Source organism: Protopterus annectens, chromosome 6.part1 (assembly GCF_019279795.1).
Source record: "Protopterus annectens isolate FY-2018-M chromosome 6.part1, PAN1.0, whole genome shotgun sequence".
NCBI lineage: Eukaryota > Metazoa > Chordata > Ceratodontiformes > Protopteridae > Protopterus > Protopterus annectens.
The window spans coordinates 404,488,458-404,515,469 of NC_056738.1; the positions used below are offsets into that span (position 1 = coordinate 404,488,458).

A 27,012-nucleotide genomic window follows, 5' to 3' on the forward strand; every position below is an offset into this window, starting at 1 on the left:
ACCTCCATTTGAGCCAGCAGCTTCAGTTGACTTGCAATTTCTCTCATGGAAGACAGCTTTCCTGTTGGCAATTATCTCAGCAAGAAGGGTTTCGGAGCTACAGGCCCTAATGGCAATACCATCCTTTATTATTTTTCACAGAGACAGGGTTTCATTAAGGACCAACCCTACTTTTATGCCAAAGGTGGTATCTAGGGTTTCTTTAAATCAAGCCATTCATCTGCCTGCTTTCTTCCCCAATCCTGAGAATAAGGGGGAAAGACTGTTGCATACCTTGGACATTCACAGACAACTTCGATACTACCTGGACAGAACCAAGGCCAGTAGGAAGTCTGAACAACTTTTTGTAGCTTACGCCCCTGCAGTCCAAGGAAAAGCAATTTCAAAACAGACTATTTCAAAATGGATTGGGCATTGCATCAGATTCTGTTATTCCTTTCATGGAAAGACTGTTACAGCCAATGTCAGACCACATTCCACCAGAGCTACAGCCACCTCTACAGCATTCCTAAGAGGGGTGCCTACCAAGGACATTCTAGAAGCTGCTACATGGAGCTCTGTGCATACATTCTCCAAACACTACAATCTCCCTCTATACTCCAGATCCAGAGCAGGCTTTGCTTCGGCAGTCCTGCAGGGTTTGATTGCCACACCATCTTTTTCCTAGAGCATTCCTCCTCCCCCAGCTAAGCTATGGTATTCTACCCACATGTTATGACTGCAGTTGCATTCTTGAAGGACATAGTACAGTTTTGTACCTACCATAAATGTAGATGTCCGATAGACATGCAACTGCAGTCGGATTTTCCCTCCCTCCATACCCCTCTATGCCTAGGGTCCACCCCTATCCCTGTTTCTCTTAGCTGGGGATATCTGTTATGGTGTATTTGGTTTATTGCTCATTTATTTGTTTGGAATCCTGTTTTTGTCTTCCAATTTGATTACAGCCTTCCTTGGAGGGCACCTGGCATCTGGGGCAAGAAACACTGAAGAAAATGGCGTCGGCTGATGCTTATGTACTCCAGCCGCTCTGACGTCGGAGAGAAATGCGACATCAGCCGACGTCGGACCCAGACTTTGGAATCCGGCCGACCGAGGGCTGCCTGAGGCAGGACAACCCACATGTTATGACTGCAGTTGCATGTCTATCGGACATCTACATTTATGGTAGGTACAAAACTGTACTTTTCTTGGCATGTTGGACGCCCCCCTCATTTGGACTGCAACCTGTCTATTCCCTGTCACTTTGAACCCCCCTTCTCATTCTAGTAGGACTGCAACCTGCCTTGCCCTTTCCTTTTGCCATGTCTTGTTGGTTCAGTCTAAATCAGCATGTCTTCCTTGTCCTGTGTTACCTCACACACTCCTTTGCTTGGTAACTGTCTCTCTTGTTTCTGTCCACCCTTGTGTGGTCCCTACAGTCATGAAGTTTATTACCTCTAGTTTTGTCTGTTGTCAGTTTGCCTGTGTGGAAGTGTATTTTGTTATCCACTGAAATCTGAATTTTGACTTGCTCACCATAATGTGGTCTCCCACAATAAGGTGATTTACAATTTGTTTCATACTGAAATGGGTCTTTTAGCACAATACTTGTTAGTGAGGTGATTTAGCATAATAATTGTTAATGAGGTGATTTAGCATAGTTATCTGAATTCCAGCAGGGTCTGTATTACTCCACCAAAAAACCCTTGACAGTGAACACCACTTTGTCGACACGTATTCAGCGAAATTCACTTCCGTGATTCGCTGAATACTTAAAGGGCAAAGATGTGGTTGGCCAACCACACAATTTTGCCCTTTTCTCCCTGTAGTGCGATGTTGGAGTTGGTATATTTAGTTAGTGGGTGGGTGGGTGGGGGTTGGTTTAGCTAGATTTAGTTCCGTTGGGTTACAGGGCAGGTATTTGCTTGCCTTTTAACTCATTACAGCCGAGTGACATCTCCAGGCATTTCTGCATTTACCTCCTACTGCTCCTCTAGGCGTCAAATATTATTTGTTCATACTTGCATTAATAATTCTAAAACCATGCTACACACAAGGTATCAGAATATTTTATCTTGAAGCATACATGATGGCAAGCACAACTGTATTCATATATGAGCTCTGTCAATTAGTATTTAGTAGAACTGTGAGGTGATAAACTTAATTTTTTAAAGACTGAAGCCACACCCACTGGGAGTTAAAGGTACACACTTAAGAGCTCTACTGGAGGGAATGAGTTAAGTATTCAGCAAGTCGTGGAAGTGAATTTCTCTGAATACTTGTCGATGAAATGCTGTTCGCTGTCAAGGTTTTTTGGTGGTGTAATATAGATCCGAGTTGCAGCTATGATGTGATGCATTATTAGCCACAGTTGGGGCTACAATGCTAATTTCTGCTTTTTCCCTGGCTGGAAGGTCATGTACATTGTCCATGACCACTGTAAAGCCTGTATTGCCTCTTGGCCATGCTGGTATACCTTTGCATTGTGCTACTTTGGTGCATGGAGATGTGCATTATGTGGTGTCCATTTACCTATGGGAGTGAGCACCAGGTTACTGTTTTCCTCCGTGCTTGAATGCGCAAAATGACATAGCCTTTTGGGCACCAAATTCAGCAGGGCTTCTACCTGGTGCAGTCAGGAAGCACCTGCTGGAGGATTATGAAAGCCCCCTGGGGATCTACATTGTGTGGTGTCCAGTACTTGTTGGGGTGTGTACTGGGTTACCATTTTCCTTCTTGTTTTTGATGTGCAGAATGGGTATGGCCTCTATGGGCACTGAATTCATCAGGGTTTCCACCTGGCACATTCAGGAAACACTGATATTCCTATGCCTGCTGCTTGGGGATCAGAAGGAGCACCTGCTGTTGGATTATGAAGACTGCTTCTACAAAATTAATGTCTAGCACCATCTTATCAGGGAATTGAGTGATGTCACTGGTGTCACCTGCTCTAACACTGCAGATAAAATTACAGTGACCTGCATATGTGCCAACTAGACCTGCTCTACCAGTGGGGGAGACAGGTTATGGAGAAGGAGCCACCTTATTATTGTTAAGCATTCTGTACCTGGTTTGACCATTGTACATTGACTTACTACCTTTAGCTGCACTTACCATCTATGGGCAGGGATATGCAGGATAAGTGTAGTACATTACTGCCTGTACTGCATGAATTTAACAGTATAGTGCACATGCACTCATCTGTTGTATTCATTTATTTCTTTCTGAACTTTTTTTGTTTTTTTTTCCCTTTTATTTTCTGTTTGCAAGGTGAGATGTGGTGGTAAAGCAGTTCTGCACCAACCACTATTCCTGCTGATGTGTCCTCAGCAATCTCTTGGCCTGCCTCTCCGCTGGGTGATGAAGATCACTCTGTAGAAGGTCACTTGGAGGGCTTGCTTGTAGTCTCCATGGTACCTCTCAAGTGGATGACAGGGGTTTTTCATATAAGAATGGTCTTGAGGGGTCCTTCAAAGTCGCCTGTTTGGAAGTGTAGCAGCTAATGAGGACCAAGTTGGACTGGTGGCTGAATGCCAGCATTGCCACCATGGAATGTGTCCTTGCATGGCTGTTTGAGTTGCTGGTCCGGCACATCTTCCTTACCTCTCTTATAGGTTCATAGGTAGGTACTAGGCTATCTGCCCGAAGGCATTTATAAGCCTAGCCAGAATGTGTTGGCTTTCGCCACCCCCTTAGATTAGTCCCCTGTGCCTCTGTCCAGCAGAGCCACTGAAGTGCTCCCTGGGGTAGACTTTCTGTTTCCCATCCACTCGTCAAGCTTTTGCTTGAAGAGTGCTATTGGAGCATGTTCATCAATTCTGGGCTGGACATGGCCTTGTATGTCAGGCAGAGATCACCTCTGAGCAGGCGGTATGCAACCGAGTACAGCTGGAGTTTCTTCAGTCGAGCTGCATAGGGCATCTGTTTGAGACCAGTGATCCTCTTGGTGAGGTACTTCTGTGGTCTTTCCAGCTGTTGCAGGTGTCTTGTAAGGTATATCCCAAATGAGGCATTGTACTCTATGATGGGTCTGATGAGTGATGAGTAGAGAGGCACAATGACCTCTTTTGATCTGGATGCAAACCCTTTTGTGATTAGGTGGGCCTCATAGAAGGATTTTCTAACCACTTTGGCAATGTGATTATCAAAGGAGAGATTACTATCTACTTGGGTCCCCAGATCCCTTATTACATTTTCCATATTTAGGGGACTACCACCTATGTGGTAGTTTGTGGGTACTTTGTTATTTCCAAAGGGAATAACTATGCACTTTTTTGCATTTAGCTTGAGGCCATGATTTTGACACCAGGTATCCGTCTCAGTGAGACCCTTTTGGAGGATCTTTGTGTCAGCCGGTGAGTCAATTATACCCCTAGTTTGCAGTCGTCTGCGAACTCGGTCAGCCATAGTCCTCCTGTGCTTGTCCCCCCATCACTGTGTTGTTCTTCCTTGTTTGTAGTCCAGTCTTCCCCATCAGCAATTGTCTGCTCTGTGTTGGTCTGTATCTTTCTCCACTGTTGCCATCCCTGATGTGTCAATACCTACTCTGTCATTCTTTGCATTGAATATTAATCTGCCCGGGCTATCTGCCCTATACCTGCCTTCTTATCTGCACTTGCTCCTTGTTATCTTCTTCCTCTGACTGTCTTGCTTACATTTGGCTTTCTCCCCCCTGCTCCCCTCTCCTGAGTATTTTTCCGAACATTAATGACATGAGATAGGGCATATGCTTTAGAGTCCCCTACGAGTTTAACAAAGTCCAAGAAAGTCCAATATTTCCAAATTCTCTTGTTTTATTCCTTTTCACATCCATCTCCCATCTCTGCTTCATTTCCAATGAATTCTCAATTCTTCTAGTCAACTGTTTTTTCCTTCTCTCAAGCATTTTCCCTTGAAACACTGAAAGAGGTTTCACTGGGACACTCTTTCTGTGGTCTTTTATTACCAGAAGAACAACAAGCAGAATATCCTTCTGTTTCACACCTCACTTTTTTTGGATAAACTTTTGTATTTCTTCCTTAGCATATGCTTCATCAAAAAATGATTTTTGTCCTTTCTGGGAAAAATCTTTTGAAGATAGCTGGGTATAGCAGTTTGAATCTTAGGCCTGCTTCTCGACATTCCCTGTATAATGGAATAAATTTACTCCTGTTCTGCCTGGTGTACAATGAGTAGTTATTCTCCACATATACTGTGCTGTGTACTACTTTTAGTACTTTGTCCTTTTGCCACAGTTTTGTCAGAATCAACTCGTCTGGTATGATAGCATCTTTACTATTAAAGGTCTAGGTTGCTTTCTCATAACCAGGTTTGGAGCATACACATGATTTGCCCTTTCAGTTAACAATTCTTGTTGTGGAATACCAGTCCAGTTTGCTTATTTGTGCATTCATGAAATTAATACAGTCTTTTCCTTCCATCTTCTCAGGTACACAGAAAATCTCTGGCTTTCTCTGTGTGCTATGTCCTCTAACTGTATTATTTTTCTGAAACATCTCTCGTGTCGTCTTATATTCAGACAGCCTTTTCTTCATTTCACTCTCTAAGTTTTGCAGTTTTATCACCGTATCTGAATCTGTTTAAAGCTTCTTCCATTTTTTCCAGCCTTTTATTGTTTTGGGTAAATGAGAAGTTTCCTCTAAAAGAATGAGAGTCTATTTAGAATAAAATTATTTTACTTAATAATATTAGAGATCAGGTTACTGACCAGCGTGTGTTGCAAACACAAGCGACTCCTGATAAGCTGATTTGTTTTTCTTGCCCTGGCAAGCACAGGAGGCTCAGGTGGTTCCTGCTCCATTCGCCCTCGCTACGCTATGGCCCACTCCGCTCCCCTACCCTACCCCCATTCTCGCCCAGCCCCATATCAATTACCTTTATACCTGTACACCACACCTATAATTAACCATATCCCTCCTGAACTCACCACCTCAACCTAGCACCTAATCTAACCAATCATTCATACCAACAACTGCTATTAACACTCTTCAATATACTCCACTCTTTCCATATTACACCTCCTACCAACCTAATAAAATTCAAACATGTCTACACTATAAAAACCCTGTAAAACAAAACTCCTACTATACTTCATTTACATACCTACTCTAATACTACTATCACTCAATACTAGCAATCAGTCCCAATACAAGTGTAGGCTAATTATCCCAAATAAAGGAACATCCCTCCACACACCCAACCACAAACAACATACTCAATTATACTCATACCACTACCAATCCATCCCTATGTACCACTTACCCAAGGAACTCCCAACTTATAGACACACCTGCACTACTTTAAAATATATAAAATCATAAACAAGTTACTTAAACTTCAGTTACAACTAAAAACAACACTCTTATGTTGTGGGGACATACACCCCAACCAGGTCCATCAATCCCAAGCCCACCAACCTCCAATACAACTTTTACCTTCCCCCAGAGACCCAGTAACTCGCTTCTAATCATCAATCCTATTGTTAGAAGCATCTTAAACAAAGTGCATGACCTCCATGCCCTACTAGGCTTTTATCAGCCAGACATAGTAATACTAACTGAAACCTGGCTAAAGCCAGAAATCCATGATAACAAAATTACTGCATCTGGCTACAGTATAATTCGCAATGACAGAACAGGAAAGAAGGGAGGGGGTATTGCCATACTATATAAAATCACCTCATCTTAGAAAAGCTAGACATCACATCCCCAGAACTAGGAAAATATGGAACTCATCCCAACCAAACTAAAAATTAGCCCAAACAAACATTTAAACATCATAGGATGCTATATCCCCCCAGGAAACAATATCCCCACCACCGAAAAACTACTTGACTGGACATCTAGTTTACTCCCCCAAGAAAACATAATATTAGGAAACCTTAAATATTGACTGGCTCAACTGCTCCAGTCAAAACCCTCTCTCTGACATCAACCTTCATGGCCTAACCCAACTCATTTCTTCCCCCACCAGAACAGACAAGAGAACCAAACACCAATCCATACTAGACTGGATACTTGTATCTCACCCCTTTCGAATAACCCAATCAGGATGTCTGCCAGATTTTCTCAGTGACCACCAAGCAACATTCTTACTTAGAAGGAAAACTTCTCAACTGTCCCAAGTAACTGTCGAAGACATTAGGAACAAAAAACAGTTTAACCCAACTAAATTTAACACTGATCTAAAGAAATGCAACTGGTTCCCCCTAAAAACATTACCCCTCGATGAAGCAGTTCATCACTTTAATACCACCTTTATAAATATACTAAACCAACACCCCCCCCCCCCCAGAACCACTAGAATCAAGACCAAACATGCCCCGTGGCTAACCATAGAAACTAAAAAACACTACTCAAAAATAGAAACAAATCTTGGACAAACTATCACAAAACCAAAAGCCAATTAGACAAACAAAAGTACCTAGAACTACGGAACAAATCCAAGCAGCATATTAAAACTGACAAAATCTCCTACTACCAAAAGATCCATAATAAACATATAAACAACCCAAAGAAATTCTGGGCTGCAATCAACTCTGTCTTACAATCAGGGGAAGACAACCACCCCCACTCCCAAAACAGGTAATAGCCAAGACAATATACCTACACACTTTTCAACAAAATTTTCACAGAAACTATACAAACCTTAGCTAGCAACCAACCAAACCACAATATCCCCACTCGAACAACATTATCTTTTCCAACTAAAACAAATAACAAAACCCACAACTTTAGCTTTAACCTAGTCCCAACCAAAGTCATAGAAAAACTATTCTCAAAACTGAAACCGACATCTACAGCAGCTGACAACTTACAGTCTGAATATCTTCAACTAGCTGCTGAAGCTATAGCCTACCCAGTGTCCATCCTAATAAACAGATCTATCTCTGAGAGCAAAGTTCCCCAGCTTTGGAAAATATCACATGTAACACCATTACACAAAGGGGGTAGCTATCTCGAACTCAATAACTACCGACCAATAGCCATACTACCACCCTTAGCAAAAATCCTAGAAACAGCTGTCCACCTGCAATTAATGCAGTACCTCGTAGATAACCAACTTCTAGCCCCACAGCAACATGGTTTTAGACCCTTCCACAGCACATCCACCGCCCTTACATCATTCACTAACACCGTTAATAACCATAGAAACAATGGATTACTCGTATCTGCTACACTGTTAGATCCTTCTAAAGCCTTTGACATGGTTAATCACCAAAAATTGATTAACTCTCTGTCCACCCTAAACCTCAACCCCCCAGCTATCTCATGGTTCAAGAGCTATCTAGATGGCAGGACAGCAAGCAGTAAAATGGCAAAACCAACTCTCTCCTCTACTACCTGTAACCTTAGGAGTTCCCCAAGGCTCCATTCTTGGGCCTTTGCTCTTTACCCTATTTACTAACCAACTCCCAGCTAATATTCCCAACGCATCAGTAGTCCAATACGCAGATGATACCACCATAATATGTGCAGCCAACAGCCTTAACCTTCTCCACTCCCAAACACAAGAACGTTCCTCTTTAGCTGAAGCCTGGAGCACTAACTACAACCTCCTTCTTAATCCCGCTAAAACGAAACTACTAATCTTTAGCCCCCACAGAAATGCACCACCCTCATGTAACCTCACAATATCTTCACAAAACAACAACACCATCTCCACCACCAATCAAGCCAAACTATTAGGTGTGGAAATGGACAATCACCTAAGACTGGACATGCACATCTCCCAAACCATAAAAAAGTACATAAACAATTAGGGCTACTCTATTGGAACAAACAATTCCTCTCTAATCACTCCAAAATCACTATAGCCAGGACACACCTATTATCCACATTACTTTATGCATCCCCCATGCTGACCAACCTCCGCAAAACAGACCTAAACAAACTTGTCAACTGTTACAGCAAGATATCTAGATTTGCCACAGAATCCTCCCCAAGAACACACCATTGTGACATATCGCCTTATTAAACTACAATGGCTAGAATTCCCACTACTACTCCAGTACAACTAGCTAACACTCACCCATAAATTGCTTTACAACTCAGAAAAACCCATCCCTTCAACAACGTATTCAGCCCTATAACACTACCATATCCTTAAGGTCAAGTACCCAACACCTCCTTAAGGTAACCAGGATTAACAATGAGGCAGGAAAATCCATCTATAGTAATTGCATCTCCAAATCCTGGAACTCTCTCCCTGCCCAAATTACAGCTACAAACTCACTAACCCAATTTAAGAAACTGCTCAAAACATATTTCTCCAATAACAGACTATGCCCCTGTAATACCCCAGGATAGCTGGACATTTTGTTACTAAATGTATGGTTATAGTAATTTCCTATCTATAAAAATTGTATTATGAATAATTAACTATGTCTATGTATAAATCAAACACCTGGATTGTCAGCTATGTCTAAATGAATTACATGTATGTCATTAATGCAACTCTTATTGTTTTATCTTTTACTGTAATGTTGTTCATGGAGCCTTTCTCCCCGGGCCTCCACTGAAAGTGGACTTGTATCCAGTTGGACTTTCCTGGTTAACAAATGTAAAATAAATAAATTGATATAGTCAGTCAGTGTTTTATTTTAACCAGATCTGTGTGCAATTGCCTTATGCTTTCCTCTAGGTTACTGGAAGTCGTGTGGAGCTTGCACTGCTTTTTGCTGAACCGCTGCAGTGCTTTTCCCAGTCAGTGTTTTTTTTTTTTTTTTGGTCACCTTTTGTAGCTGATTTTCTTTCAGGTTCTATGTATTTCTTTTTTCCTGGCATCCAGGCAGTGCAGTTACTGAAATTTACCCAGACATCTAGGTCCACTGACTTTCTCTGCTAATTTTCTGTTTTCACACTGGGAGAGGTAGAATCAAGCTGTTAATCAATGTGCAACCTTCTTGAAAGTTCCCCCTCTAACCATCTTAATAAAATAAGAGCTACTTGTACATCTAAAAAAAAAAAACAATATAGCCTTCTCCCCTCACACTTGCTGCCCTGTTGTCCTCCTGTATTTTCCTCTGTTTATTCTTAACCATTTCTGCTCATCTCCTCTTCCCTCCCCATTTATCTTTTGAACTGATTAGGTTCTTTGCTGTGGTGCCCATATGTGGACTGCCATCATTGCCTTACTTGCAGCTACATGTTGCTTTGCTGAGTATATTGTGGATGTTGTGTACCTGTCACTTTCTCTTGGGTTATGTGATTGCCATTAGAAAAGTCATTTAGCAGTGCAGTTACTGCTATTATTGCATTGAGAAGTTTCATTATGCACCCCAGGTTCTGGCATGATAGCATTATGCTGACACACTCTTTTATTTGCTAAGTGACAACACGCCGGGTTATGCTAAGTTCTCCACACTAATTGTACTGAGAGATGAGCTCATGCCCAAGTGAGGCAGCAATTGTCTTGAGTCCTGTAGATCTTTGATACAACCTGATTTTATAAAGAAATGTAGAAATGCAGTGAGTACATGAGTTAGGCCTTTTAAAAAAGTAAAAATATGTTCATACATATGTGAGAGAAATGTGTAGAAATAAAATCCGCAGATATTCTGATACAAAAAAGGCACTGTGCAGTCTCACGTATATGATACTTATACCGTTTCATATGTAAGCTGTGAAAGTAGCAATTGCCTTTAATATTAACAAAAAAAGTATTTTATTAGTATGTGAGTTTAAAATAACACCACTAATTGTCTTGAGTTAGGTATGTAGAGAAATATGTCCCTGTAAACTGGTTATAGTGAGCTCTGAGAGGAATAGCATATACGTGCAGTTAAAATAATATGGGAATTAAGAGGAATGTTGCAGTACCAAAATGCGTAACTTACAGTTATGAGTACTCTGTAACATTACATTTTTGTACCTGACACTGTACAGTTAGCTGTAGTTTCAGATTTGAATGATTAAGTGTATATTTGTTTGTGAATGAATCTCACAAGTTACTTTGAAAATGTTATGTTGAGTGAAAATGAACAACTCTGGTAATGTTCCTTAGTTTAATATCAGCAACTGCTAGGTAACTGATCTAAAATAGTAAAAAAAAAAAAAAAAAAAAAAAATCTTTCTTGGGAGAAGTAATCATCTGTAAGTCTGACTTTGGCTTAAACAAGAATGAAAAATACCTGCAGCATGAAAAATATGAGGGAAATTCTCAGTGAACTGATGATTTATGAATAATTTAATTTGTAAAGTGTAGTCTCCCCACGTTAAAATGGAGTAGTTGTCTCTTTTAAAAATGAGCAGTATTATTATACTTGTGGTCTCCATCTGAATTTTCTGCCACTCCTACATCAGTGCACTTTGTAGTAAATCCTTTTTGTAAACTTTGTGAACATTTGAAGGGCGTGCTATAATTCTTACAATTCCCTGTCTTATGTGCACCTGAGTGCTAGAAGAGCTTTTAGGTCCTTGAAACCCTGAGTAAAGTAGAACAGTTTATTGAAAAAAGGGTGAATATACAAGGATGTATTTATTACAAATATTTATACATGGATCACTTTTTTATATGATCAAAAATAGTTTTTTATCAAACTTTTCATGGTTGATATCGAGTGGATTGCTAAAACACTGATTTTCTTTTGTGCCATTCTTTTTATTTGCTGGTATTTTTTTTAAGTGCTAGGTCACTGTTTAGCAGGGGTTGGGACTTTTCCCTTTACCCATGATTGTGTGATTTTAGAACTGTTATGATGCTTCAACCATTAGTTTTTATTTAAGACTGAAGAGCTCAATCCTGTGGGATGACTGACACTGTAGACTGCATGAAGCTATATGTAGTACATCACATACCCGATATGTGACATCACACCTTTATTAAACCAAACTGCATTCTGTACAAAATTATTTATAACGTTTACATTACAGAACTTTACATTAAGGCTAAACTAGTGTAACGTGACTGCTACATTCACATATGTACTAATACACTGAAGTCTCCTATGAAGTATATAGTTTTGTAATCTGAGCGGTTTCATTACTACCCTAATATATCTAGTAATAGCCACAAACTTTGGACAAATCGAAGTCTCCCTTTTGCAATCCATTACCACATTAGTGATATTTTCAGTATTTGACTGAGTTAAGATTCTGTTCCTGGCTTTGGAGTGAATTTAGAATGAGTTATGGCAGCAGTAGATGGAGCTCCTTTGAAGACTTGATGACATTTTTAAAGACTTTCTGTGCTTGCTCATTTGCTACGAGTTTCATAACCTTTTGAGGCAGTTTCAGCAAGTATCTGCAATTTTCTTTCTGCAACTGTATGTCATTCCACTCCACAACATACAATGTAGGCTGGACATGATGACCAACTACTGTGCCTTTATTTTACAGTTTCTGCCTCAGATTCTGATCCAGCATCATTCTTCCACTCCCCCCCTTTAGAGCTTCAAACTTCTTGGCTGCCTTTTAACACTGCATCTACGTTTGTCTGTCTTCTGTGGAGAATCTGTAGAACTGACTTTGTATTCTGCGGAGCTAGTCAAGAAAGCCGTGTAGGAATCTTCACTTTAAGCTCTCTCCGCAGTTCAGTAGTTCGTTTGGAGAGAGTTTCCCCAGCATGTAAAGACATTTTTCTGTATTTTAGGAGAGACAAATAATGCTGAGCCGGAGAGAGTTCTACAGCTTGGAAATGTATATGTATCTGTATCTCAAGAAAGACAAATGACAGTGTGTCTTGCGAGATTAATAGCTTTTTTCACTGTAATGTTTACTGTTTGATCCATATGATCAGTTTGATCACTGGATTGTGGTATTATGGGCACGAATGCAATGTCTTCAAACTTCATTTTTCTCAGAAGAGTTGCATTCTTGGCACATGAACCTTGGATAATTGTCAGATGTTACCTATTGTGGTGTATCACATCTAGCAAATATTAATTTCAGTCACTGATCACAGTACAGGCTGTAGTGTTTTTAAGGTGAACCATTTGTGGATATTTCAAGTAATAGTACAAAGAAAGAAACTGGGATTGTATTGAAATAGTCACCACCCAGTGTTAGCCAATGTAGTGAAGGAATTTGCTGTGGAATAAATTCCTTTTTCTTGCTGTGATCTCTAAACATACCAGAGAGAGACTATTCTTGTACTAGTTGTTGAATCTATCTGTGTGCCCAGTTTAGACCTTTGTGTAATGCCTTGGGCTCTTTCCTTACACTTAGGCATACCTGGATTTTATTTGTGCAACTTCAGTAGAATCGGTCATTGTAGCTGAGAGTTTATAATGACCTTGTCATTTTTTAATAAATCATTGCATGCATGGCAACTCGTCTTTGAATGGAAATATGTTTAAATTAGTGGATGTGCTTATTCCAAAGCATCAGACCACTCCTTCATGATAATCTGTGAAAACCTGCCAGAAGATTCATCTCCATATCATCTTTCATTTTCTGAAAGTTTTTCTATAATTGGTAAATGTTTCACCACCTTTATAGTATTTTCAAATTTTCCTCAGGCAAATCTTGCATTCTTTCACATTAGTTCTGCTTAAACGTATTTGTTGTTTGCACGTTTACCTGGTTTATACCCTAGTTGAAGTTCATCCTTCAGTATTTACAGCAACATCCTCTGCAGTGTAGCTCTTATGTAGAGACTTCTTGAATATGTTTTTAGAGGTTTGTGATCAGATTCTACTGAAATGTGCTTCCTGTATATGTAATCGTGAAACTTTTGTGTGTGCATACTGAGTTTGTGCACTAGCTGGCGCAGTGGAGCAGCAGTTAATAGTGCAGCATCTCACAGCACTTGTTCTTCCAGTTAATTTCTTGACTGGGATGCTTTAGGCATTCTGTGTGGAGTCTCTACATTCTACCTGTGTTGGCTTTTACTTTGGGCTTAGGTTTCCTTCCCCATCCCTGACAGATGCGGCAGGTGAATTGATGATGTTCTGAACTGCTCATAGTTGTGTAAGCCATGCATAATTGGGTATGCACATTCTGTGATATGTTGGCAACCATTAAGGAATAATTTCACTGCCTAGCACCCATTGCATTTAGAGATAGCTCATGTTCCGTAATGTTCCAGAACTAGATTGAGCAAATTATTAGATGAAACTATGTTTGTCCATCTGTTACTTATAGGTACATAGAGTCTATATTATAACATCAAAGTTACGGAACATCGAATACAATATGGTCAACACCATATTGTCGAAGTTCTGTAACTTCGAAAATAAAAAAAAAAAAAAATCAAAACTTTAAATTTTTACCCTAACTGGTTTAAGAAGGGGGGGGAAAGCCTCCTGCACCCCCCACGTGGTGGGCTGTGCTCCACCCCGCTACTTAAATATACCAACTCCGAGACCGCACTATATTGCAGCAAACAGAAATTTCCCCTTACGGAGATTTCCATTTACACGCTTGAGATTCTGAGTGCTCGATATTCTCGTGCCGACAATGTCTGATTTTACATTGTTGGCTTTCGAGAATATAATATAGACCCGGTACATATGCATCTGATTTGCCTTCCTGTATAATTACTCCTCCTAGACCTTGTTGGATGACATCAAACTGTAGAGTTGTATGAAAGGTAATATCTTAATAATTTGAGGTAGGCGTAGTGGTAACCAACATCTTTAGTAGCTCAAACTTTTCTTTTGCTCCACTGATGAATTCCATACTGTGTCATATCTGGGTACTGTTATTTTTGACAAGTATAGCATTGACTTCAAGAAGTGGTATTCCATTTCAAAGAATCATCTAAGAAACAACTTGTATATATTTTGGTTTATTAAGAAGAACATTAAAAAAAAAAAAACAAATTATCCAAGGCACTGCTTCCCAAATTTCTGATAAAGTTTGGATATGGTATCTTGGATGATGTATTTTTTTTCTATGTTTCTGCATGTTCACTGTGACATGCACTTTATCAGCATCTGATTACAAGCCATTCTGATGTGGTTCAGGTATGGCATACAGCAGTAAACCACCAGCATACTGTAAAGAACTCTATTTCCCAAGGAAATTTTCAAAGAGGTTGACGTCCCATAGGGAGAGGCGTTTGGCAGTCAGGCAGCTACAAGTCATCCACAGGTAGTCAGCAGCAGCCCTGAGGCTTTGTTTGACAATCCTTTGAAGGCAGTTGGGCGTACTGTTGTCTGTTCATCTGTGTGCTTGAAAGTTGCCAGATATCCAAGGTATCTCACTGGACTATAAAGGGTAAAGATTTCACTTTAGATTCTTTTATGTGCCAAAAAAGAGAGAGAGAGGATTCATGCCTATTTTTAGTCCTACATTGTCTAAATAGTTTTATCTTAGAGGAAACTTTTCATATGTTCACAGTGCAGACATTCCCTTCCTCCTTTAGCAGAAGGAGGCCAAATGTGCTCTTCTGACCTCCGAACGCCTGTCTTCATAAAGAAAACAAACTGCTGCCAATGACATAAAGCTTCTACTTTTCTGCAGCAGATCCAGTTACTATCAGTTCTGGGTTCCTCTGTTTGATTTTCTGTCAACCTGTATGATGTTCACCAGTAGTAGTTGTGTTATAAGCAGCCCATTGTAAACTACAGGTACCCAAAGTTTTTAGTTAATATGGGTAACTTGCGCCCTCATTTCAAGCTTGGGTAGCCATTCTAGAGTCTCTGATTTCATTATTCCACTCTGTAAGGATAACTGTAGACTTGCAGAATCACAACTACAGATACCCAAGGGTTTTAGTTAATATGGGTAACTTGCTCCCTCATTTCAAGCTCTGGTAGCCATTCTAGAGTCTGTGATTTTATTATTCCACTCTGTAAGGATAACTGTAGACTTGCAGATTCACAACTACAGGTATCTAAGGTTTTTAGTTAATATAGGTAACTTGCTCCTTCATTTCAAGCTCTGGTAGCCATTCCAGAGTCTCTGATTTCATTATTCCACTCTGTAAGGATAACTGTAGACTTGCAGAATCACAACTAACACCCTCACAGCTGCTCAGATTCACCTACTGCACTTTGGTTACCAAAAATATACAGGACATATCTTCTGATAGAATTCAGTCCCTTCAGCTCAGTGTCTTCTCTTATGACCATGCCAAAATTACGACCCATCTTCATCCCAAAGAAACTCTGTTTCCTGGCTGCAGTTATTTCCTTGTTACCTTTATGCCAAGTACTACATAAGAGTTTTGCAGTTGACTTTACAAGCCCAGTAGCCACCAAATCCGCATCTCCAAAGCTTGCAGGAGCCACATGCAGTGGTGGATGAATCTTTTTAAATTCTCTGAGGACATCCATTTTAGTTACTTGCTCCACTGGCTGTAGTTAACACAGATGTTAGTTGAGCATGGGGACATTATAAAGGGTGGACAGTTGGGTCCCTGCATATCATCTGAAGTGTGTCTTTAACTCATTCTGTTTCTCACTATATATATCAGCAGTGTAGAAGTGAGAGCGGTTCTCCTGACCATTCATTCTTTCTGAAAAGTACTTCTCCAGAGGGTCATCACCATGCATTCCAACAATGTGGCAGTCTTCTAGTATATCAGTAAATGCAAAGGGGGAGCATGTTCTTATCCTGCTAGCCTGCTATGTTGTGAGGCTTGTGAGTGTTTGGGAGTGGGCTATGTTAAACAACTGTTTTATCATGTCTAATCACATCCTTGGAGAGTTCGACTTGCTGGCAGATAAACTCGGCAGATACTTGATACAACCTCACTAGTGGTTTGTCAGTTTGTTGGTCCAGCACTGGGAGAATATTGCTTTAACCTGTTTCATCCCGATTAATTATTTTCCCTTATCCAGAAATTAAGCACATCCCCTGAGTGATATCATTACCCACAGATTACCATTTAGATTCTTCTACACTTCCCTCATTTCATCTGATAAAGAGTTTTTTTTTTCCGAAAGCAAACTTTACAAATTGAAGGTGATTCTTATAACTCCATATTGGCCCATGCAGATGTCTGTTCCCCTTCCTCCTTCCTTGTCTGGAAAAGCCACTACTATTGAAACCAACAAAAGCATTTGTGATGTCTTGTCAGGCAACTGAAATCTGGATCTGCACTCCCTATAACAAACTGTGTGGCTTCTTCACTCCCAGTAGCGGCTAGTAACCCCTACTTTTCTGAACAAGTAGTGAAGAGCATATTGCCTTCTCAGAAACTAGATACACAAAAGACCTGTAGTGATAAATGGACATTTTCTTTCTTTTTTTCTTTCTGGTTCAGTGCCAGAGGAATACATGTTTTCTCAGCTTCTATTCCTTTGGGAATTGATTTATCTCATACACCCATATTTGGTTTTGGAGTTAAATGTTATTGCATTAAAATTGACTTGACTGCAGTTATCTTTTATGAGGTCCTTGATTCAAAGTTGTTCTCATTGAATGTTTGGAAAACTTTTAAAGACTCTTCTTTGTCGAGATCACCTTTAAAATACCCAGCACTTCCTTGGGACTTTCTTATGTACTGGGGAAAGTGACCCTTGGTTCTTTTTGAACCTACAACTTTGGCAGATTTAAAATACCTCTGTGGAGGACTCTTCCTTGCTGCGGTTAACGTTTGCCAGGAGGAGTTTGGGTTTGCAAGGTTTGTCTGCTAAATCTGTTTTTACCTGGACCTTAAGAAACGTGAAGTCTGTGTTCACACTGGTGCCACCTTTGTGTTTATGGTTGCTACCAAGTCAACACTCAACTCAATATGTACATCTTCAAATGTCTATTTCCCTTATTATTCCCGTTTGGTAGAATACTGCCTTCTTTACATGGACATGCTTAATTTGCTATGGTTTTATGCTAGGAAGGCTAGATCTGTAATTAAGGGAAACAGCATTTGTGTTTTTTTAAACAAACCGTTTGAGCAAAATGTTTCAGAAGTACTCAGATGGCTTTGTGTCACATTTTATTAATTCAGTCACAGTAGGCATATTCCATGTTTTCCTAAGGCTTTACAGCTCTAGGGAAGTGTGACATTCGTCAAATATTTCATCATAAAGTGCACATGATGGGCAACACATCTGTACCGGTACATGACCTGTCTAGTGCAGGTGAAGAGATATTAACTGTTTAGCCTGCTTATTTATATTGTTGTATTTTTATATTTGTGTAAGTATCTCAACAACCATGCAACACAGAACTGCTTAGTCTCAAATGAAAACTTACAGGTATATGCAAAAAATACCACTCGTAATACATACATGGCTTAAGTGGTTTTGGAGGTATTGTAAGTTTTATTTACAAAATATTACAAAAGTAATTTTTTTCTGTATTTAATATGGCTTGAATAGTTCAGAAAATAGAGATGAATGAATGAATGCTACCACTTAGGAGATTCGTTTTTGTTGAACATTTCGTCATTTACACTTTTCTAACACTTTGTGATATGAGCACTTGTTTGAATTCTGAAGCTGTAACTTGATCGTTTTAAAAAGCTCAACATGCAGTGATTGGTAGAGTACAAATTTTCAGAACCCAGCTGAAGTGCATTCCCTGACCATAGTACCGGATTTCCTAAAAAACAACCTTATCGTTTGTTCTGTGTAAGCATTCAGATGCAATATTCTTCTCATGCGATTTGTACAGTGCATGACAGCTGCTGTACTCCGTATGGCAGCTGTTAGTTATCAGTAGTACATTCTGCCATTCTTATTACGTCAGGAAGGTTGCAAAGTAATCATTAGTAAAACAATAAATATTTTTATCTGCTTTGCAACAGTTTTCTGTGTAGGTCTGGTGTAGAGTATAGAAGAGATATCACCATTAGCAAGATTCTGTAACTTGAAGATATGTGTGTGCTTTTTGTGAGTATCTATGTATGTAATTTTGTGTGTGTTTGTGTAAAATGTATGTATATATCATAAAGACACACACACACGGTAGGGGGTGATGTCCCCTTACCTCTCTTCTATATATGTTTTTACTACACAGATGGTATTGCAAAGTAAAAATCACTGTGTCTATCATTGGAACAACATTTTACAAACTTGCTATATTTCTGTCTATATGCCACTAATGTTGTAGGCATGTCAGTTTTCTATTATGAGTATGCTTTTTTATGAGGGTGTATAGTAAACAATTGTCTACATTTTGCTGCTGTCAGTCTCCTTATCTAGTCCTCCTGACCTCTCATTTTAAGTCTTATAGCATGTACACGTTTCTTCTGTCTGCTTCAGTGTTGTGCTGTCCTGGGACCCTTTAATTTTTGGGATCCTGCTAGTCTGTTCCCCAACAAAGAGTGGGTCCTAATGAGTGGTCTATTGCATCCCTATTGTAATAAGGTTGGTGGGCTGATACTGGACAATTGCACCTTTCATCTTTTAGCCTATAACGTAGATCAGGTCCTTGGCTTCACAATCACTGCTACAATGCTCTGTGTTATCAAGACAAAGTTGTTAATCTCCTGTGTCATTAATGGAACAGAGCTGAAAATAATGATGGAAAAAGGCCCCAGTTCAGACATGTTTCATATTTGTGTTAGGGTAAAAAGTAAATTTAGAGATTTGTGTTAATGTGCAGTTTTCAGAAAAAAATAAAGTAGCCATGAATGCGTGCCATTATTTGGTATCTGCAGTGCTTACTTTTTGTCACAATATTACAGAATTAGGAACATCACTGGAAATTATTGGCATTTAGATAGCTTTATGGCACAGAGAAAGCAGGACAAAAGTTTGGCTCACGACCCAAGTACTGGAGAGCTGGTTGGAGCGTTTAAGAATGGACAGCTAATGTTGCCTCATCAATCTAGGGAGGGAGCCTGATCTGCTGTACTGCTGGCAGCCATTGGTAGTGAGCATCAGTATGTGGCATTAAGGACCTGATGTATGCACTCACCAAGAAGCGTGTTCATGTATTGTGAGCAGTTTTGACACAGACCTGGAAATTTTCATTTGTCTTTGAGACCAGTATTGTGGAAGTAATCGCACATTATTTTTATGTGATAGGTACCAGAGCAAGGGGAAGCAATGACCATACTAACTACCTGAATGATGGCCTTTTCAGACAAGCTTTCATGCTGAGAGAACTAATGGGTTGTTGGGTAACTTCAAGGCTTATAATCAGCAGATGAGGGAACAAAAAAATTTAAAACTCTTTTTTTGTGTGTGTGTGTGTGTGTGTGTGTGTGTGTGTGTGTGTGTGTGTGTGTGTGTATACATGTATATGGATCCCTATCATATGATAGAAAACTCATTTGACTGAGACAGTAAGACTGACATTTCAAAAAATTTCAAAAGACTGAAAAGTCACATGACTGAAACCCATAATACTTAATTTTAATATACTAAATTTTAAACTGGACCATATAAAACCAGACTAGGTGGGGGGGGCTATGCCCCCCAACTATATATACTAACTCCAGGATCGCACTACAACGGGGAAAAGGGCATAGTAGTGGCAGCATGTAGAGTACTGTAAGGTATGTGAAAGGTATATGCCCTTTTCCCACTATAGTGCAATCCTGGAGTTAGTATATATAGTTAGGGGGTGTGTGGGGGGTGCAGCCTCGTCTGGTTTTATATGGTCCAGTTTACAATTTAGTATGTTGAAATTCAGTATTATGGGTTTCAGTCAAGTGATTTTTCAGTCTTTTGAAATTTCAGTCTAATGGCTTCAGTCAAATGTGTTTCAGTCAAATGAGGTTTCTGTCATATGACAGGGATCCATATATATATATATATATATATATATATATATATATATATATATATATATCTTGGAGACGTGTGGCACTTGTATGTTTTAATATATGAACAGCTGAGTCTGAAGTGATATTTTGATAACTTTCTATTTTCGATAATGACTGGGTTACCATGCATTGTTGCCGTTGTTCAGTTTTTCTGTCTTGGTTTCCTTGGTTTGAGACTAGTTTTGTTTTTTTCATTAGATATGCCCTAAAACCAGAAGAATCAAGCATTGTTTATAGGATTTCCAGTCTATAAAGTGAGAAAAAAATATTTGCATACAGTTCAGCCCCATTCCAAAAACAGTGGCACGCTAGAAACATTGGCAGGTGCCAATTTAAAGGTGTGTATGCATTTATGATACTTAATTCTGAACCTCTGTAATGTTGATGTGAGTTACTATGTGTCCATGTAATGTTGGTGTGGGTTACTGTATGTGCAGCAAGATGTCTTCTGCAGGTATTTTGTGCTCCTTTTGTACCTTTTTTGTTTTTTTTTTTTGTTTTTGTTAATGTTTAGGGTTACTATGTACAACTGCTTTTTCCAGAGGCAGATTATCAACTTTGCTGTATTTAAGAGACTTTGCGCAAGTTGGAGTGCATATTATTACTGATGTGTGTTTTGAAATGGGCATGAAGAAAGAATCTAGGGTGTTTAAGTAAGTAGCTTTCTTTTGGTGAACAGGTAGTCATAAAGCAGCAGATTTTATTAACCGTTTTGTCTACAGAGTCCATCCTTTCAGCAGTGAAACTTCAGTATTCCAGAAAAGCAGGCTTTGACAAAATAGGTCAGTGCCTGTGAAGAGCTCTGCAAACATACACAGTGATATGGCAGAAGAGTGGGAAATACTTCTAACAGAAGTGACAGGCACATGTAGGAAAGAAATATGCAAATAAAAAAAACATGTTTCTTTTCCAAAAGAAATGCAAAAATTTAGGGGGGAAAGGTGCATTTGAAATATAAAGAGCAATGGGAGGGGATGGAGAGAATAGTACCATTTAAAAACCGAAAAAATGGGAAGGCAGCAATATCCGTTAAATCTGAAGAAGCTGGGGAAGTCAGTCAGAAAGATAGAGGCGTACATTTGTAAAAGAATAGTCAGTTTATTAAAGTTGATAAACCTGTTTGCAAATGCCAAGGGAGGTAAAGTAAAAACTAAGTAAAAATGTATTTGGATTGGGGAAAAATATGGTGAAAATGGTTTGCTTAATTAATGGCTTTGCCTTTATATTATTTTCTTTTATAATTATTGTTTCTGTTACCTTGACCTGTTAGTCTTCATGGAATATACAGTGTAAATACCGGTACTACTAAAATATACTGGCTAGTTTATCATAACTGCAGTCTATTTTGGTAAGCATAAATCACCCTTATTGTCTTCGGGTCTCCGTTGCTTATTTTAAATCTGTCTCGCTATGTTAAACCCATTTAACATAGCGAGACAGGTTTTAAAAAAAAGCAACGGAGAAAGCAAGATCTCCTTTGCTTTTTACACACTGTGTTGCTATGTTAAAGGAGTTTAACATAGCGAGACAGCTTTAAAAAAAGCAACGGACATCTCCGTTGCTTATTTTAAAGCTGTGTCGCTATGTTAAACTCTTTTAACATAACGAGACAGTGTTTTAAAAGAGACTTATACTAATGGAAAAAGTCCGGGCGACCGGACCTTTTTCCATTAGTATAATTCGATTTACAACGTGCACGCTGGCCAATCAGCGTGCAAGTTTTGGAATATTAATGGGGGGGGGTAATGGTATAATAGTTATTAAATGCCAAAGTGTGCCTTTCCTGTCTGGTTAGTGTTTTTTTATTTCATGGATTTCCATTTGCAGTTATATATATAGAAAAGAGAAATTTACCAGTCAGTAGATGAAGGAAGAGAAAAAAAGACATGCCTATTTCCGCTTTTTAAAAGTTATTATACCTTATTATCATAGGGAAAAAGGTACATCTGCCATATTCTATAAGTCTGTATTCTATAAATCTACAAGTTTTCTTGCATTGTGACAGCTGCAATGTGTTCTGTTCTTTCAAAGCCAAGAGAGGTAACTTTCCACCCCAAGAATACATCAGGTCACTCCCTTCACCGACACATAACAGAAAGGGATAAAACATCTGATGTAACAGCACCATTTTTAAAGATGTACTTCACATAAGATCATCACTTAATGCAAAAATATGACCAGAACAGTCCATAGCTGCTAGTGAACTTTGGATAAAGGCAGAAACCTAATGCTGACTGTGCATTCCATTTTGCAACTTTGCTTCTGATCTGTAACACTTTATCAGTGGTACATGATTCTTCATCCAGGGGCAAAACCCTGACATTGTTTATTTTAAACTCAGAAAAAACATTTGCTTGAGTTAAATTGATGCGTTGTTTGCAGAGAATAGCATTGCCAATGGAATTATATTTTTTTTCTGCCAGGGAGAGACGTACATAATTTTATTTTATTTTGCTTTTTTCCTTTAGACATCTTTATTAAATTGTAACATTTAAGGCATGACATACATTCAAATAGAGGAAGACAAACCATAGTGAAAATTTAAATTTTTTCATGCGGTATGCATGTTCTTTTTAACCATTTTCATTTATTCCAACATTAATTAAATTAAAAAATTTAAATTAATTAAATTGCTGCCTTCTCTTATATGTTCCTCCTTCTCCACCTCCAGAACATTATACTGCATGTATGGTTTCTACAAATTCCTTTTATTTCTCTGTAGTTTACCACTATCTTCACTAAAAAGCCTAGCACCAATTATTTTATCTCCTGTATAATATGTAATAGTTGAGTTACATTCCGTTTAGATTTTGATTTTCATTTTCTAGTAGTTGCTTTTATCTGCCAATAGCATTAGACTTATTAAAGTGTTATTACGCTTAGGCAATTGAGAATTTATATCACAGCGTAGAAGAATTGTTTCTTTAGTTATAGTTGTTTGCTCCCAAGTATTTCTGACAGAGTAGGTGTGGGGATTTTTTAAAATCTGCTTACTCATTACATTCCTAAATACCATGTTTCCAACTGCAGCTCTCTTTCCCATCACACTTACAGCATTTGTTGTCTACCTGAGGCAAATTTCTCTGGAGTCTGCTTGGGATATAAAAATACCTATGCAAACACTTCCATGCAAGAATACTAAACTTTCAGGACTTTTGCATATTTGGGGTCCATACAGATGTATTCCTTTTGTTCCTTTGTAAAATTGCTTTTCCATTACCTTTTCCTAATCTTCTATAGCCTCTACTATGTGATTCTTGTAGTTATGCAATATTTTATATGCTTTACTAATTGTACATTTTTTTAACAGCAGGTTCTTTTCTAGACTTGATTTAAAACTCTACCAGAGCAAGTATTTCACTTAACGCAGCCCTTTCTCTTTGCATATACTTTGCTGTCAATTCCTGGTGGAAAAGACTGCCTGTATTCTGCTGTCCATACTTGTGCTTAACCACACCCCACTGCGTTATCTTTCCATCCCTAGTTATTTTCTCCCAAATACATTAGTTTGTTTGCTATTTTCCTCCTGTAAAGTTGAGGCCCTCTCTTTTCTATTTTCTGTATCCCCACTTGGAGTCCTCCCTATTTTTTTAAACACCTTTATTGAATTATGACTTGTGACATAGGCACATTTACATTTATATAAAAGTAATCAAACTGTATTAACAAGTTCACATTTACAAACATTATACTTCACGTATATTGCTATATATCCTATAACCTAAACAGCATAACATAAATTATTCAGTTCCTGCCCTTTTGTTTTAAACAAGAAACATCTTTATTAAACCATCACTTACAACATGGCAGTCATACATTTGTATGAATGAAAACAAACCACGGTGACACAATCCTAGTTGCAAGCATTTTACATCCCAAGCCATACTGACACACTCCTAGTTGCTAGCATTATACATCACTTATCTACCGTCATTTTCAGTCAAACGTTACATAGCTCATATAAGTTCTGCCTTCTTTTAAACCTCATTCCTCCTCATTATGTATTTGGAGGCATCCCTACTGGTGAAATTCTGAGAATACTTCCTGCTACCTTATGAATATAAAGTTCTGTATGGTGGTGATGATTCTCCTTAAGAACTTGCTTCCAAAATCATTTTCTCTTCTTATTTCCTGAACTCCTACATTTCACTGTAATCCCTTTCCTTTTTTGATTAATAACCTTCTGTGTGTGTTATGTATAAAAGTTTTTATTGCGTAGCCCTAAAGTATCCTTTCAAATCAAGTAATGCTAAACAGGTGTAAGCCAATCTCTCAATATACGTTTCTTTGACTGCCAATGAAAGAACTTATGCCAAAACTCCTTTCAGAGGCAGTGGAGATTTCCCTTTTCTCCACTGTTATGCGACCTCTGAGTAGGTATTTCAATTTTGGGGTGTGGGGTGTGCCTGCCAGCAAGAAAAGTGTTTTTGTATTTTTGCATTAAGCTTTTTGATCCATTGGCAGTTCAATAAACAGCTGTCAATGAGTCAACATGTGTCCTCCTAAACCACCTTGTTCAATGAGGAAAATCAACTTTTTTAACAAAAAAAAATCTTTATTACATTATCAGTTATGGCATAGGTGATCATATAGTTATAAAAATGAAAACAAACCGTATTGACAATCTTAGCTGCAAACATTATACATCACAAACCTTGTTGACATAACTTTAGTTGCAAACATTATACATCACTTATAATCTACCTAATCATTTTCAGTTGTATATTACATAGCTGATTCAAATCCTGCCTTCTTTTAAATCTCATTCCTCCCCTGTATGTATTGTTTCCAAAATTCCCATTTTTTCTATGTAATTTGCTCCTACCCTTTTCTAAAGCTCCCAGTTATAGTTGTTTTATTTCTGTTACTATATTCACTACTTCTAGCACAGTTGGTTTAAACGTTGATTTCCATTTTCTATTAATTGCTTTTATAGCAGCTACCATAATTAGACTCAGCAAGGTCTTACTATGTCTAGGCCATTCTCATTCTGTGTCATAGCTAACTCATTACATGCCCAAAAATATGTTCCCAATTACCTCTTTTTCCCCCGTCTCACCTCCAGCATTTGCTATCTACCTGAGGAAAAATTGTCTTGAGTCTTCTTGGGGTATAAAAATACCTATGTAAACATTTCCAAGCAAAAATCCTAAATCTTCTAGATTAGGGGTGTCCAATCTTTTGGCTTGCTGGGGCCACAATGATTGAATAGAAATTGGCTTGGGGCCGCATATAGAATATATCATATAGTTGACTCTTTCGCTGCCACGGGCAACCAAAGTTGACCTCCTGGCTATACTGTAGGTGCATTTGAACAATGAATAAATGTTGATGCTTGGAGCACAACACATTTGTACAGCAGGTGACAGCAGTTCTCAGGGGTTGAAAAGATTGGAATTTTGTCTTTAAAAAGGATTTAAAAATCAAAACAAAACAACAACACAGTGAAATGGGTAATAAGGGCTCTCACCCAACAGAAGTAAAACTAGCTAAACCAAAATTCCGTTTTTCATCTTATCTTTCAAAGTCCTGACTTTCACTGTCTTTACTCCTCCCCATCTTAGTCCATTGACTTAAGGAAGGATTTGAACTCAGAACACAAAGGCTGTTTAGTATTAATGGAGGAAAGAAAGGCAGTCTGCTAATTTGCTATAGTTTTTATAGTTTGTGAACTTTCTCTCTCTACCAATACTGAATAAAACGACATATAAAACCATCAATCGACATTGCAATCCAGTGCACAATGACTCCTTTCAAATGTTCTTTTCTCAGCATTCTAATGGTGTAAAAAAATATAAAAAAAAAAAAAATAAAAGTCCTGCCCCCTCTATGCCCTGGTATTCTTGCAATGATCCATGTTATGGAGTGGGATGAGTCATAATGGGTTATATTCCATTTTGCTCAGAGCCTTTTGTTCTTTGGGCTTTGTCATCAAAACCAGACCTTGCTGATCAACAGAAAAACACCACGATAAGTCAGACATATGCCAATGCTTACTACTTAAATAATATTGGGTAACGTGGTGGGCTTAGTCTGGGTTACACATTGTGCTATGTGAAGTTGACTCAACCATGCTACAGTCTCAACACCAGACCATGCATTCCTATGGAAATACCAAAGAAACTTGCATCTCATGAACAGAGAAGAGGAAGGGCAATTAAATATTTCTTTTATACTTTCAAATAACATACATTTTATCTTGTGCAGTATAAATGATTTGAACCTAGTACACTTATTAATGTTTTTATTGAGTCATATCTCATGTCCGCATACAAATACATTTTAAAGGCTCACCATCTTCCCTATCACAAAGACTCAAAAACATCATAGCTTCTGATAAAAAGTCATAGAGGAGCTTGCAAAGAATACTGAGTCCGGATAAAAAGTATGCCTTTTATTTTACTGATTACAAATCAAAGCTTA

At 38.6% G+C, this 27,012-nt stretch overlaps 1 protein-coding gene across 2 annotated transcripts in view; it reads left to right on the plus strand.

The window, feature by feature from the left end:
- The window catches only part of CFLAR (CASP8 and FADD like apoptosis regulator), a 764,637-nt gene that overhangs the window by 103,515 nt on the left and 634,110 nt on the right, over positions 1-27,012 (plus strand). The window contains exon 2 of one of the 2 annotated variants that reach the window (XM_044075821.1): positions 20,788-20,927. The exons of the other annotated variant lie outside the window; for it this stretch is intronic. The gene's annotated coding sequence lies outside the window, so the exon portion shown is untranslated. The remainder of the gene's footprint in view (positions 1-20,787; positions 20,928-27,012) is intronic. 2 annotated transcript variants of the gene reach the window in all.